Below are 15,991 nucleotides of genomic sequence, written 5' to 3' on the forward strand. Positions count from 1 at the left end.
GGCCTAGCAGAGGCCAGCAGCTGACATCTGCATCCCAGCGCATGGCTGTGACGTCATATGCCGCTGCGCTGGGATGCAGATGTCAGCTGCTGGCCTCTGATAGGCCGGCGGCTGGCACTGGTATTGCTGTGCAGTGAGCCAGTCTCTGCGTGGCAATACACTGCACTACAGTGCTGATATCCGCGGCTGCTGGAGCGAACCGCGATCGTTACAGGGTCTATGTGCCTGCGGGCTGCATGAAGCAGCTGGAGGGGCCGCATGCGGCTAGCGGGCCGCGTTTTTGAGACCCCTGATCTACAGTATAATGTGAGGTTCTGCAGCTGGTAGAATAGTGTGTATGTATATATAGCCAATGGGACCCTGTTGGACATCGGGATGAAATTCCCAGAGCCGCCATTGATGCATCATTTTACTCTCAATACATTATATATATATATATGTAAATGTAATCCACAAAAGATCTCACCCCGTGGGGTCAAAATGATCTCAAGAGCGATAAGCAAAAATCCCAGAACCACACGGTGGGACCTAGTGAATGACCTGCAGAGAGCTGGGACCAACGTTACACAGGCTGCCATCAGTAACACACTACGCCGCCAGGGACTTAGATCCTGCAGTGCGAGACGTGTCCCCCTGCTTAAGCCATTACATGTCCGGGCCCATCTGAAGTTTGCTAGAGAGCATTTGGATGATCCAGAAGGGTATTGGGAGAATGTCATATGGTCAGATGAAACCAAAGTAGAACTGTTTGGTAGAAACACAACTTGTCGTGTTTGGAGGAGAAAGAATGCTGAGTTGCATCCAAAGAACACCATACCTACTGTGAAGCATGGGGGTGGCAATATCATGCTCTGGGGCTGTTTCTCTGCCAAGGGACCGTGATGACTGATCCGTGTACATGAAAGAATGAATGGGGCCATGTATCATGAGATTTTGAGTGCAAACCTCCTTCCATCAGCAAGGGCATTGAAGATGAAACGTGGCTGGATCTTTCAGCATGACAATGATCCCAAGCACACCGCCAGGGCAACGAAGGAGTGGCTTTGTAAGAAGCATTTCAAGGTCGTGGAGTGGCCTAGCCAGTCTCCAGATCTAAACCCTATAGAAAACCTTTTGAGGGAGTTAAAAGTCCGTGTTGCCCAACGACAGCCCCAAAACATCACTGCTCTAGAGGAGATCTGCATTGAGGAATGGGCCAACATACAGTGTGCCAACCTTGTGAATAATTACATAAAACGTTTGACCTCTGTCATTGCCAACAAAGGATATATAGCAAAGTATTGAGATGAACTTTTGTAATTGACCAAATACTTATTTTCCACCAAAATTTGAAAAAAAATTCTTTCCAAATCAGGCAATGTAATTTTCAGGATTTGTTTTCTCATTTTGTCTCTCAAAGTTGAGGTTGAGTTCTACCTATGATGTAAATTACAGGCCTCTCTCATCTTTTTAAGTGGGAGAACTTGCACAATTGGTGGCCGATTAAATACTTTTTTTCTCCAATGTATATATATACACACATATATACACTGCTCAAAAAAATAAAGGGAACACTGAAATAACACATCCTAGATCTGAATGAATGAAATATTCTCATTGAATACTTTGTTCTGTACAAAGTTGAATGTGCTGACAACAAAATCACACAAAAATCATCAATGGAAATCAAATGTATTAACCAATGGAGGCCTGGATTTGGAGTCACCCCCAAAATTAAAGTGGAAAAACACACTACAGGCTGATCCAACTTTGATGCAATGTCCTTAAAACAAGTCAAAATGAGGCTCAGCATTGTGTGGGCCTCCACGTGCCTGTATGACCCCCCTACAACGCCTTGGCATGCTCCTGATGAGGTTGCGGATGGTCTCCTGTGGGATCTCCTCCCAGACCTGGACTAAAGCATCCGCCAACTCCTGGACAGTCTGTGGTACAACGTGACGTTGGTGGATGGAGCGGGACATGATGTCCCAGATGTGCTCAATCGGATTCAGGTCTGTGGAATGGTCGGGCCAGTCCATAGCTTCAATGCCTTCATCTTGCAGGAACTGCTGACACACTCCAGCCACATGAGGTCTGGCATTGTCCTGCATTAGGAGGAACCCAGGGCCAACCGCACCAGCATATGGTCTCACAAGGGGTCTGAGGATCTCATCTCGGTACCTAATGGCAGTCAGGCTACCTCTGGAGAGCACATGGAGGGCTGTGCGGCCCCCAAAGAAATGCCACCCCACACCATTACTGACCCACTGCCAAACCGGTCATACTGAAGGATGTTGCAGGCAGCAGATCACCCTCCACGGCGTCTCCAGACTCTGTCACGTGTCACATGTGCTCAGTGTGAACCTGCTTTCATCTGTGAAGAGCACTGGGCGCCAGTGGCAACTTTGCCAATCCTGGTGTTCTGTGGCAAATGCCAAGCGTCCTGCAAGGTGTTGGGCTGTGAGCACAACCCCCATCTGTGGACGTCGGGCCCTCATACCACCCTCATGGAGTCGGTTTCTAACCGTTTGTGCAGACACATGCACATTTGTGGCCTGCTGGAGGTCATTTTGCAGGGCTCTGGCAGTGCTCCTCCTGTTCCTTCTTGCACAAAGGCTTAGGTAGTGGTCCTGCTGCTGGGTTGTTGCCCTCCTACGGCCCCCTCCACGTCTCCTGATGTACTGGCCTGTCTCCTGGTAGCGCCTCCAGCCTCTGGACACTACGCTGACAGACACAGCAAACCTTCTTGCCACAGCTCGCATTGATGTGCCATACTGGATGAGCTGCACTACCTGAGCAACTTCTGTGGGTTGTAGAGTCCGTCTCATGCTACCACGAGTGTGAAAGCACAACCAACATTCAAAAGTGACCAAAACATCAGCCAGAAAGCATTGGTACTGAGATGTGGTCTGTGGTCCCCACCTGCAGAACCACTCCTTTATTGAGGGTGTCTGGATAATTGCCAATAATTTCCATCTATTGTCTATTCCATTTGCACAACAGCATGTGAAATTGATTGTCAATCAGTGTTGCTTCCTAAGTGGACAGTTTGATTTCACAGAAGTTTGATTTACTTGGAGTTATATTCTGTTGTTTAAGTGTTCCCTTTATTTTTTTGAGCAGTGTGTATATATATATGTATATGTATATACAAACAATGTTAAAGCTAGAATAGGTCAAACACCACCACGCTAAAATTATGTTAAAGCGATGAACCGATAGTGCATACGGACAAATGACAGGATTTAAAAAAAAAGAGTGGAATGATTTAAAAATATAATAAAAATATTATATAATGTCCGTCACAAATAAAAATTCAACTCACTCAATACAGGACTAGAATAACCAGGAGTGTGGAACACAGAAGAGACTTAGAAGTATTATAAATGTAATAAAGATACCAAAAAAGCTGCCAGTCAACTGTAACAACGTATATACATATAATCTCCAGAAGGAGCATAAGAATATCCGGCCAATGTGTATATAACGACCTCAATATTGGAATAACATGCAATACATAAGTAATAACATGTTGGAGCGGGCGATATGAGCCCGACTCACCACTGATGATACAAGTCCAAAGGAATCCAGGAGAAAATCGCCTAAGTACTAAATTCCTTGGTGATGAAACAGTCTTGTGAAGCTGAACAAAATCATCTAGAGAACCATAGATGTGCCTCAACTAGTCAGGCATTCAGACCAGCATGGGTCCACATACGTAGAGCCCCAGCCGGCGGCATCACCTGAAAGGGATTGCAGGACGAGGATCGCGGATGGCGTGTGACATTACAAGGTTTGATACAGGAGCCGTAATAAGCGTCTTTCCTTACGAGTTTCGGAAACGGCTGTTTCCTTCATCAGAGGATCACACGCCATCCGCGATCATTCCCCACCTAACAAGCATAGGGAATATAATGTACACCCGTTTATGTGGGATATGTGTTAATTTCTCTATTATCTACATATACTGTATTCCATGTTCTTTCTTTGTCTAACATGCCCAAGAAACCTATTATACTTCTCAGAAATTTTGACAAATACTGTAAGTTATGTTCATTCTTTTTTTCTTATCCCATATATTTCTCCTGGTAATATTTCACAGCAGATGATAACTCTTCCTATAAATGCTGATCTTTCTATTACAGAGTACACTAATTTATCATATATTTTCTGAAATGTATAATTTACAGCAGATAATGTGTCTCATATATTTTGTTGCCTGTAACTGACGGCAGATAATATCTTATGAGCAGGAAAGTACACAGCGGTGAGCAGGTCACATAACAAACAATAAATTCCAATCTCTTAATGTGATGTCTTAATGCCAGGTCACAGGTCGGACCCCCAACATATAAAGTGACGTAATATTATATGGAAAACCCCATTAATATAGGCTCCATTCTGGTGCTGGTTAACCCTTACTATCCCATCTCCTTTCCATCATCTTTTGGGTTATTTATTCTATATCTCTGTATAAAAAAACTGTGGAGAGTTGATCCCTGAACACTTATTAGGACAAGGGATGCAGACTACGCAGTTGTGGCCCCAAGTGCCCTTATTCATCCCATAGATTTTACTGATGCCTATAAATCACAGTAGATTATAACTCAAATATTCTATTCCTGTCTATATTACAGGGTCTTAGCAGCCGCGACTACAAAATCATTAACAGGACGGGCATATATTGTCATACACGGTGAGTAATTGCAGAATTATTTTTTAATTCAAGTATTGTACTTGACAGGGGAGGGGGGATGGAAATTAAAAAAAACACAGAAAAAAAAGCATGAACCATATTATTATAACAATTCTAAAAATCCATGATTTATTTCATAGCATCAGCATAGTCCGTAGTGTAGGAAAATAATACAATAACTGATCAAACTACAAAAGGAGGGAAATGACTATAAAGCGGACCCAACTTCCACAATGTGTTATAATTCAAAGCCCCCCTAGGATGTAGGATAAAGTAATCACATCATCACATAGATATAATAATAATATAGAATCCATAGACTGTTACCTCGTCAGACGAGCGCTCTCCTCTGAATCTCCTTTATTATAGTATTAGATATTCATAGCTGTTATCTACAGCAATGCGGCTCCAGGATTGTGTTTCTTCTTGTCTAATGTAGCAGTAACTTGTATCTCTGGAAGTGATATTACTTGTTTTTCCACAGTAGGCGAGAAGCTGGAAAGTGCCATGTAGACTTGGTTACCTTCAACTCCCACAATTTAGATGTGAAAGATTTCACAATCCCCCTCAACTTTGTACTTTACAATTTAGTACCAATTCTGAGTTATTTCATTTATTTTTCTTAGGTTTTTTTTTCTGGTTCAATTTCTACCAGTTGATCATACTTATGTAGGGCAATTTGTAAGTATTTTGTTTTCTTTTCTTTTTCTGCCCCTCCCACTTGCATAAATTTACCAATTAGTTTAAATATTTAAACAATGAAAACTTACATTAAGCAGTCTAAAATAAGCCAAATATATCACAGTGGTCCTCGCTGAATGATTTAGCAGATCTTTAGGCACATTTGTTTAACTTTACCTCACCTTTTACTTGGTTTGAAATATAATTGTTTCTCACTAAATTAGAATATCATCAAAAAGTTAATTTATTTCAGTTCTTCAGTACAAAAAGTAAAACTGATAGATCACTCTGTAATGACTCTATAAAATATATTTCACGTGTTTATTTCTGTTAATATTGATGATTATGGCTTACAGCCAATGAAGCCACAAAAGTCATTGTCTCAGTAAACTAGAATAATTAACAAAAATGCCTGCAAAGGCTTCCTAAGCGTTTAAAAAGGTCCCTTAGTCTGTTTCAGTAGACTCCACATTCATGGGAAGACTGCTGACTTGACAGATGTCCAGAAGGCAGTCATTAACACACTCCACAAGGAGGGTAAGCCACAAAAGGTCATTACTAAATAAGGTGGCTGTACACAGAGTGCTGTATCCAAGCATATTAATGGAAAGTTGAGTGGGAGGAAACAGTGTGGTATAAAAAGGTGGACAAGCAACCGAGATAACCGCAGCCTGGAAGGATTGTTAAGAAAAGGCCATTCAAAAATTTGGGGGAGATTCACAAGGAGTTGACTGCTGCTGGAGTCATTGCTTCAAGAGCCACCACACATAGACATATCCGGGACATGGGCTACAAGTGTCGCATTCCTTGTGTCAAGCCACTCATGACCAATAGACAACGCCAGAAGCGTCTTACCTGGGCCAAGGAGAAAATGACCTGGACTCTTGCTCTGTGGTCCAAGGTGTTGTTTTGAGATGAAAGTAAATTTTGCATTTCATTTGGAAATCAAGGTCCCAGAGTCTGGAGGAAGAGTGGAGAGGCCACAATCCAAGCTGCTGGAGGTCTAGTGTGAAGTTTCCACAATCAGTGATGGTTTGGGGAGCCATGTCATCTGCTGGTGGAGGTCCACTGTGTTTAATCAAGACACAAAAGTCAGCGCAGCCGTCTACCAGGAAATTTTACAGCACTTCATGCTTCCCTCTGCCGACAAGCTTTTTGGAGATGGAAATGTCATTCTCCAGCAGGACTTGGCACCTGTCCACACGGCCAAAAATACCAATACCTGGTTTAAAAACAACAGTATCACTGTGCTTGATTGGCTGCAAACTCGCCTGACCTTAACCCCATAGAGAATCTATTATAGAGAATCTATAGGGTATTGTCAAGAGGAAGATGAGAGACACCAGACCCAACAATGCAGACGAGCTGAAGGCTGCTATCAAAGCCACCTGGGCTTCCATAACACCTCAGCAGTGCCACAGGCTGATCGCCTCCATGCCACATTGCCGCAATGATGCAGTAATTGATGCAAAAGGAGCCCCGACAAAGTATTGAGTGCATTTACTGATCATACATTTCCGTAGGCCAACATTTCGGATTTTAAAATCATTTTTCAAGCTGTTGTTATAAAGTATTCTAATTTACTGAGATAATGACTTTTGTGTTTTCATTGGCTGTAAGCCATAATCATCAACATTAACAGATATAAACACTTGAAATAGATCACTCTGTTTGTAATGACTCTGTATTTTTTTTTTATTATTATTATTTATTATAGTGCTATTTATTCCATGGCGCTTTACATGTGAACAAGGGGTATACATAGCATAAACAATTACAATAATCTTGAACAAAACGTGATGGCGACTGGTACAAAACGTGCCTGCGAGGGCTCTATATAATATATGAATTTCACTTTTTGTATTGATGAACGGAAATAAATTAACTTTTTGATGATATTCTAATTTAGTCAGAAGCACTTGTACTTTTTTACACCAGGTTAAACAAAAATACATATTTAAGGCAAGTGGCAGGCCTCTCCTGACGTATGACATACGTCATATTTTGCAGTGACTTACCGCAAATGGACATACCAGTACGTCGTGCAGGAAAATGAATACAGTGTAAAAAAACACGGTGATCAGGTAAACTTGGTTGCTGTCCTCCACAGCAGACCATATTACCTCATCGCCCACAGGGGTATCGCAGTACCACTTCATCGGCGATGGCTACGATTGGCCAGTCAATTCTGACCGACCAATCGCAGCAATTAAAAGCCCTATCCTGGTGCCTTATTCATAATGGTGATTAGTGTTGCTTTGGTTCTACCACAAAAATCATTTGATGCCATGCTGTGCTGCTGCTTCACAATTGAAGTCTGGAGACATCCTTTGATCCCTGCCCTTTGCACCAGGCCCTGATCCCTAATTCTCCTCTCCCCATCCGTAATTCCCCTCTCCTCATCCCTCAACCATGTGCATCCTGCTGCCACTGTGCGCTGATCAGTGATGCAAGTCGCTGATCAATATTTGCACAGAATTTTTGGCACAGAGCGATTTTTCTTTATTCATACTGTATATATTTTTTTAATTTCTACCACCCCTGTCCTGAGGCCACTGAGTTTTTATCAGTGACACGGCGTTTGTGCTCAATTATTGTCCAGGACTCTTTTCTCCTTCCCCCATGACAGCACCACGGAGAGAGGGGATCTTCCCTTCAAGGACAGGAAACCTACTGATAAAAAGGGGGGTACCTCTCTCCCGCATCAGTTGGTTTCCTGTCCTTGACTGGGAACCTGCAGTTTGGCGTACCTGAAGAAAGAAGATTTCCAAGCCTGGTCAGACCAGTTCAGGCAGCTGGGTTTCCCTGTCTCGGCTGATGCAGTGTCCTGAAGCACCACCGCTGGGTCCTGTGGGCCTTGAGAGTGATCGGGGGAATGCACCAGCGCACACGCACATGGAGGCCATTCCAAGCAGCGGTGGTTCCCTGCCTAGGCTATGCTGGTGCGGTGTCTGGAGGCACCGCTGCCCAGTCCCAGGGGCTGTGAGAAAGGAGAACAGCCACCGCACCGCTCAATCGCGCCAGGTTTCCGAGTGTCCCACTGCCCAGGCACGGGGACGCAACGGAGTCGCTTCCCTATGACACACTGCCGCATCACCCTAATGGCCAGGCTTCCATGCTTCCCACTGCACACGCGCAGTGACGCGCCGGGGGCACTTCCCTATGACGCAGTGCCACCCTGTTCTGATAACCAGGCTTCCGTGTGTCCCACTGCGCATGTGCAGGGACGTGCCGGAGACGCTTCCCTATGACAGGGGAAGGAACACTTGACCGGAATTGAATCTGGTACAGGAAGCTGGGGGCAGGGGGGCCGCCGGAGGCAGGAAGCACTAGGGAAGTTCTCCATGCAGCGCTCTGGTGGTCCCCTTTAGTGATGGAGACAGTCAGTGAACAGGAGCACTTGGAGGTGCAGATCTTGCAATCGCTGCAGCAGAAGTGGCAGAAGCAGAATGCTCGACAAAAGGAGAATCCTTTCCATCATTATAGTCGTGGCAGCAGTGGAAGTGGGCATTCTGGCAGGTCTTCCCAGCGCAGCAAAGACTTCAGCGTGGTGTCGACTTCTAGAGGATATCTACCTACAGATATGGTTCCTCCTCCTAACCCAGTACCCCTTCTTCCATCAGATTGGTAAGTGATCTTCGTGAAAGTTCACTTTTAATTAAGATCCCTCTTTTCTTCTCCTATTTAGGGAAGAAAGAGTGTATGCAAGACCAAACACAGGAGCTGTGCACTTTGCATGGAAGAGGTATCTACTACATGGAAGAAAAGGCTCTGCAGTTCATGCATAGAGTAAACAATCTGTGAGGAAATCTCAAAATTTGGTCCATAATCAAATCAGAATTAGAAAATACCTTTTAGATCCCTTCAGGGTAAAGAGAAAAAACAGAAGCCCAAAAATATATCCCCTGTATCCAGGTCTAGTAGTTCAGGAGAGGGTGATTTGGACACATTCAATTCATCCTCCTCTTCGTCATCATAGAGGTCGACAAAGCTGTTTCCCATTGGAAGAAACAGCCTCATTAAGTCCTTTAGGTCCACTATGGGATTGATAGATCCTCGTCCAAAAAGATCAGTTCAGGATATAATGTTTGGCGGGCTGGAACAGAAAAAACGGAGATCATTCCCACTTAATGAAAAAAATTCAATCTCTGATAAGGAGGGAATGGAAAAGACCAGAGAGAAAGAATCTTTAATCCCCGAAGAGAAAACATCCCTTTGACTATCCCGTATGTTCATTTTGGGAGAAAGCGCCAAAGCTAGATGTAGCTATCGCCAAAGCTTCTAAAAAATTTTCACTTCCATTTGAGGATATGGGAGTTTTAAAGGATCCCATGAATAAGAAAGGTGACACCTTCTTGGAGGGGTCCTGGGAAGCCGCTGGAGGGGGGCTAAAACCTGCTGTATCGGCCACCTGTACGGCCAGGTCACTAATGGTTTGGTTAGACCAGTTGGAAGCTCGGCTTAGAGACAAAATATCCAGAGAAAATGTGTTAAATACCATTGCCTTAATGAAAGGGGCTGTTGCTTTTTTGACTGATGCATCCGTTGACTGTTAGGTTGGCAGCCAGATTGGCAGTTTTTTCCAACGCAGCCTGTATAGCTCTCTGGGTTAAGTGTTGGCCCGGAGACCTCCAGACAAAATCCAGGTTATGCTCCATTACCTGTGAGGGTGAATTCTTATTCGGCCCAACATTAGATGATAAACTTGACAAAGGCAGGGATAGCAAAAAACGATTCCCAGTCCTCCCTACCACCTCCTATAAAAAGTAGAGTAGAAAATGTATTCGTAGAAACCTTCCCAGGGATCACGATAAGTGGGATAATAGGAGAAATGTTACGCACATGCCCGGACTGACTGGAGCGTGGTTAGTGATCCCACTGGACCATGAACCAAGGAGTGCCTGGAGGGGCATGACTAAGTATCAACTCGGTCCGACCAAGGTCGCATGGCGGCTCAGTTGATTCCGTGAACCAGGGAGTAACCGAGCAGAGGGACCAGGTGCTACTCCAGGTCAGACCCCGGTCACAGCTGTTGACCCACACAGGGGAATGTAGGAACAGGCAAGGCTGGCATACAGACAGGTGGGTACTGGCAGGCACGGCTGGTATGCAGACAGGTGGGTACTGGCAGGCACGGCTGGTATGCAGACAGGTGGGTACTGGCAGGCACGGCTGGTATGCAAACAGGTGGGTACTGGCAGGCAAGGCTGGTATGCAGACAGGTGGGTACTGGAAGGTAGGAACGTAGGCAGGATAGGGACCAGTACAGACTGGGATACAGAAACAGAGCCGCAGGTGCGGCTGACAAGCAGAGCAGAGCAAAACCCGCAGGTGCGGCTGACAAGCAGAGCAGAGCAAAACCCGCAGGTGCGGTAGACGAGCAGAGCAGAGCAAAACCCGCAAGTGCTGTAGACGAGCAGAGCAGAGCAAAGCCTGCAGGTGCGATAGACGAGCTGAGCAGAGCAAAACCCACAGGTGCGGTAGACGAGCAGAGCATAGCAAAACTCGCAGGTGCGGTAGACGAGCAGCGCAAAACTCGCAGGTGCGGTAGACGAGCAGAGCAAAACCCGCAGTTGCGGTGGACAAGCGGAGCAGAGCAAAACCCGCAGGTGAGGTAGAGGAGCAGAGCAAAACCCGCAGGTGCGGTAGACGAGCGGAGCAAAGCAAAACTCGCAGGTGCGGTGGACGAGCGGAGCAGAGCAAAACCCGCAGGTGCGGTAGACGAGCAGAGCAAAACCCGCAGGTGCGGTAGACGAGTAGAGCAGAGCAAAACCCGCAGGTGCGGTGGACAAGCAGAGCAGAGCAAAACCCGCAGGTGCGGTAGAGGAGCAGAGCAAAACCCACAGGTGCGGTAGACGAGTAGAGCAGAACAAAACTCGCAGGTGCGGCAGACGAGCAGAGCAAAACCCGCAGGTGTGGTGGACAAGCAGAGCAGAGCAAAACCCGCAGGTGCGGTAGAGGAGTAGAGCAAAACCCGCAGGTGCGGTAGACGAGCGGAGCAGAGCAAAACTCGCAGGTGCGGTGGACGAGCGGAGCAGAGCAAAACCCGCAGGTGCGGTAGACGAGCGGAGCAGAGCAAAACCCGCAGGTGCGGTAGACGAGCGGAGCAGAGCAAAACTCACAGGTGCGGTGGACAAGCGGAGCAGAGCAAAACCCGCAGGTGCGGTAGACGAGCAGAGCAGAGCAAAACCCGCAGGTGCGGTAGACTAGCAGAGCAGAGCAAAACCCGCAGGTGCAGTAGACGAGCAGAGCACACAAGGTACTTACAATGAAGTAGCGAGTGGACACTAAACTCACAAACAGAAGTACAGAGACAATGAGTTGGAGTTAGGTGCAGGTTCAGACACTGCAGGAAAAGGGAAGATACGGACATAGAGACAAACAAGTAACAGGCTAGGACACTGTTCAGACAGGAACTGAACCAGGAACAAGATACAGGAACGAGCCTGGGAACTCAGCCCCCAGGGTGGCGGAAACAGACTAGAAGTCACAGATACAGGTAACAGGCCTGGGTATACAGCCCCCAGGGTGACGGAAACAGACGAGATACAGGACAGGACCTGGAAACTCAGTTGCACTGAACACACTGAAGGAAAGTGTTGCTCAGGCACCTCCTACTGGGTGGAGGGGGTTTAAGTATCCAGTGACTCACCGCAATAGGCTGGGGACGCATTAGGAGTGCACACACAGTAACTATAAGAATCAGGCAGTAACTGTGCCGCCGCCCTAAGCAATCAGACTAGAGACATGCACATGACGCGCCCCCTGGGCCGTGTGTGGGAAGGGGAATACCCGGAACCAAGTCTCTGTATGATACTGGGGGTTGTAGTCTCTGTGGCGGCGACCCGGTCCCGTGGCTGAGTGGTCTAAACATTGGCAGTCTATTTATGTGGTTTTTATGATTAAATGTCCGACTACGCCACCCGTGGATTGCGGTCACTGAGAACTGCCGCTGCAGGCAGACCGCTGAGGCTGATGTTGTGTGCGCAGCAGGGGGTAGTATAACTCCCCACGGGAGGAGTATAGCCTCAGGGCAGTGAGTGCAGATGGTGGGGGTGATGGTGCGCGGGAGCAACAGTAATGACTCAGAGTCCAGTGATGCAATCCAGGGTCTTTACTCACAGTTTTACACTCCAAGCCACTTCTGCGCAGGTAATGGCTGCCCACGTCGTACTGTGCTCACCAGGTGAGGGGCTCGGCCAACTTCCAGGTATCTTTGGAATGCTTTTCATGTACAATGCCACGGCTTCCGGTTACTAGCTGAGGGTAGTTGCTCTCCTCCACTAGATGAGGGATCCGGTTCCCTTTTCTTGGCCTGACCCCCCTACTCTGGTAGCGGCGGGCGTGCGGTGGCGGCTGGCCGGTCCGCACCCCTGGGGTCTCTTCAGTCTTCTCTTAGAGCTTCCTCCATCCTTCTTCCTTCCTTCTCCTTATGTTTCCTCCCTCCAGGCTCAGGCCTTAAGACTTGGCCTGGCCTGCCCATTCAGAGCCTCTGCTCCCAGCCTCCTTCTCTCTCTCTTCTCCACTTCTTTCTACCCTGACTCTGAGATGGTGCCCACCATATATACTCCCCTATACAGTGCACCCGGGATCTACTCTCCCCACCCACACACTACGGGGTTCCCCCTTTTTAGGTGTTCCCTCCCCCCACTCCAGCCAGGGACAGGGACTGTTGTGCTCACTCTTGGGAGCATCGTCGCCCTGTCCCCCGGAAATGTGGTGTAGTGCATGTGGGTGTTAGGGTCCCGGGCCACACTCCATCCTTACCTGGAAGTGAGATACCACACCTCTGGGTGAGATGCAATACCTCTGTAGCGCCCGAACCCTCGGGGCGCTACACACACAGCAGGTACTGGAGCAAAGTGTGCAGCCTGGACTGATAGGTAAGATGGCGGTCTTGCATGGTGGGAGGTGGTAAGCCATGCCAGCACGCCGCCAGGGATGTTACAAGAAAGAAAAACAAAAGGTTTATGTTCAGTGGGCCCTCCAACGACAACAGAAAGTCTTCCCAATGAGGGTTTTCCCCCAGGCGGGGGAAGATTATCCCTCTTTGTGAAAAGATCTTCAACAGTGCTTGGATTCTAGATCTAATAAAATTGGGTCTAGAACTGCAATTCCATTCAATCCCCAAATCAAATTTCATAGTGACTCGCCTACGGTCCTCAAATGAAGAGCAGTTAGTCTTAGAACAGGAGATTCTAGGCCTAGTAGGAAAGGCAGTCCTACAGGAGGTCCCCTTCTCCCCACCCCTCCCCCCAGGAAAAAGGAGAAGGATTTTATTCCCTACTGTTTCTGCGGAGGAAACCAGATGGATCCTTCAGAACTATTATAAATTTAAAGAAACTGAACGAATCATTAAAAATCCAGACCTTCAAGATGGAGACAATAAAAACATCTGTAAAAATGTTTTTTCGGTTTGTTTTATGACTGTTCTGGACTTAAGGGACACACATTATCATGTTTCCATTCACAAGGACTATCAAAAATTCCTCAGAGTAGTAGTCTCAATAGAAGGAGTAATCAAACACTATCAGTACACTGCTCTATCTTTTTGTCTAGCTGTTGCTCTCCGGGTGTTTACCAAGATAATTGCAGAAGCAATGGCACACCTGAGGGAGCAAGATATCCTGATTGTCCCGTACCTAGATGATTTCTTGATAATAGGTTATTCCTTCCAACACTGCAAGAATCAGCTGGAGAAGGTGATGAGTTCTTTGCTAGACTTAGGTTGGCTTTCAAACCTAAAAAAATCAAAAACCGAACCAAATCAGGTGCAGGAGTTTCTAGGTCTCATACTAGACTCAAAATAAAAAAAACAGGAATGTCGCTTTCCGGAGGAAAAAATACAAAAAATTGTGGCTCGGACGGTAGATCAGCCCTTTATGACTGTACGGAAGGCTATGTCTCTTCTAGGCTCCATGACGGCCTGTATTCCGGCGGTTCAGTAGGCCCAGATCCACACCAGGGATCTTCAGTGGGAAATTTTAGAAGCCAAAATTTTTCTAGGAGGGCATTTAGAAGGTCAGCTAACTTTGTCTCCAAAAACTGTCCTTTTCCTGGGATGGTGAATGAAGGTAGACAAGTTAACCAGAGTTATTCTGTGGGTGAGCAGAATCACTCAGATACTGACCAAGGATGCAACCCCCAGGGGTTGGGGGACAAATCTGAAAAATCTCAAAAATGAGGGAACTGTTAGCAGTAAAACTTGCCCTGATAGAATTCTTAGACTCTCTTCATCATGTGAGAGTATTCTCAGACAAGCAAGTTGTAGTGGCATATTTGAATCCCCAGGGAGGAACCCGGTCCTGTCCTTTGATGGAGGTGACAGACCTCAACTTTCAGATAGCCAAAATCAATCTTATGTCTCTGAGCACTGCACATAAAAAGGGCAGAAAATCACAAAGCAGACTTCCTAAGCCAGACCCATTTGAGACAGGGCGATTGGGAACTGAAAGAGACCATATTCGACCAGATTGCAGAAATGTGGGCCTGTCCTGTCATAGATCTGTTTGCCATCAAGCAGAACAAGAAGGTAAACTCATTGTACTCAACAGATCCGAATGGGAACCCTTTTGCGTTAGATGCCTTCATAATCCTGTGGGATCACAGTCTAGCCTATGCATTTTCCCCTATTGCTTTGATACCCGCGGCTCTAAGAAAAATCGGGGAAGACAGAGCAAAAGTAATCCTGATCGCCCCCTTTTTGCCAAAGAGGATGTGGTTTTCTTGGCTGAGGGTGATGTATATCACCGACCCCTAGGTGCTCCTGGAGATTCTGAACCTTCTTTCCCAGGGGCCGGTTTATCATCCTCAGGTAACAAACTTACACATGACAGCTTGGAATTTGAGAGGGCACTCTTGAGGGATAGAAGGTTTTCCCCCAATCTAATCTCCAGAGTAGGAAACTCGTCACTACCAAACTCTATGGGAATACTTGGAGAAGGTTCCTTTCCTCTTCAGGGTGCAGTGTAAAGAAGGGTGTTCCATTGACAGCCATCCTAGAATTTCTACAGAGGGGGTTAGAGCAAGGTTTGGCTACGAGCACCCTGAAGGTCCAAGTAGTAGCTTTGGGGGCCCTATATAATTGCGATTTGGCAGGGAAATCGCTGGATATCTAGATTTATCAATGCTTCGGCCAGATCTAGACCCATCCCTAGTCCTAGCTTGCCTCCTTGGGATTTAAATTTGGTACTTACGGCTTTAACTAAACCTCCTTTTGAACCCATAGACTGCACATTAGTGATGAGCGAGCACTAAAATGCTCAGGTACTCGTTGCTCGGGTCGAGCAAATTGGAATGCTTGAGTGCTCGGTCCGAGTAACGAGCCCAATTTAAGTCTATTGGAAATGCAAGCATTTTTCCGGCGGCTCCCCCCCCCCCCCCCGGCGGTCTGTAGAGGGCCTAAAAATTGCCCAAATCGATGGGAACAGTGCTCAAATCACATGGGAACAGCATGGGGAAGACCCCTGGAAGCATTTCTGACTCCCAGGACACTGCTGTCAACAATGTTGTCAGAGAAATGACGCCACTTTTACAGACTCACAATAAAACATACAAAAACGAAACCAAAATGGATTTTCCTGGGAAATATGTTAAGGAACAGCCTTTCCAGGATAATGACTTGTACAACCCCTG

The 15,991-nt window shown here is 46.6% G+C and overlaps 1 protein-coding gene and 1 long non-coding RNA gene across 4 annotated transcripts in view; one reads left to right on the forward strand and one right to left on the reverse strand.

Moving 5' to 3' along the window:
- Positions 1-15,991, forward strand: part of LOC141154402 (uncharacterized) — a 699,373-nt gene that overhangs the window by 313,543 nt on the left and 369,839 nt on the right. For both annotated transcript variants that reach the window (XR_012247431.1, XR_012247432.1), the window contains one exon: positions 4,617-4,675. This is a non-coding gene — a long non-coding RNA (uncharacterized lncRNA). The remainder of the gene's footprint in view (positions 1-4,616; positions 4,676-15,991) is intronic.
- The window catches only part of LOC141154401 (uncharacterized), a 240,062-nt gene that overhangs the window by 24,046 nt on the left and 200,025 nt on the right, over positions 1-15,991 (reverse strand). The window contains exon 1 of one of the 2 annotated variants that reach the window (XM_073640282.1): positions 5,003-5,173. The exons of the other annotated variant lie outside the window; for it this stretch is intronic. The gene's annotated coding sequence lies outside the window, so the exon portion shown is untranslated. Of the gene's footprint in view, positions 1-5,002; positions 5,174-15,991 lie in introns of those variants that run through there. 2 annotated transcript variants of the gene reach the window in all.

Source organism: Phyllobates terribilis, unplaced genomic scaffold (genome assembly GCF_046119375.1).
Source record: "Phyllobates terribilis strain yellow unplaced genomic scaffold, ASM4611937v1 Scaffold_7__3_contigs__length_470593459, whole genome shotgun sequence".
NCBI lineage: Eukaryota > Metazoa > Chordata > Amphibia > Anura > Dendrobatidae > Phyllobates > Phyllobates terribilis.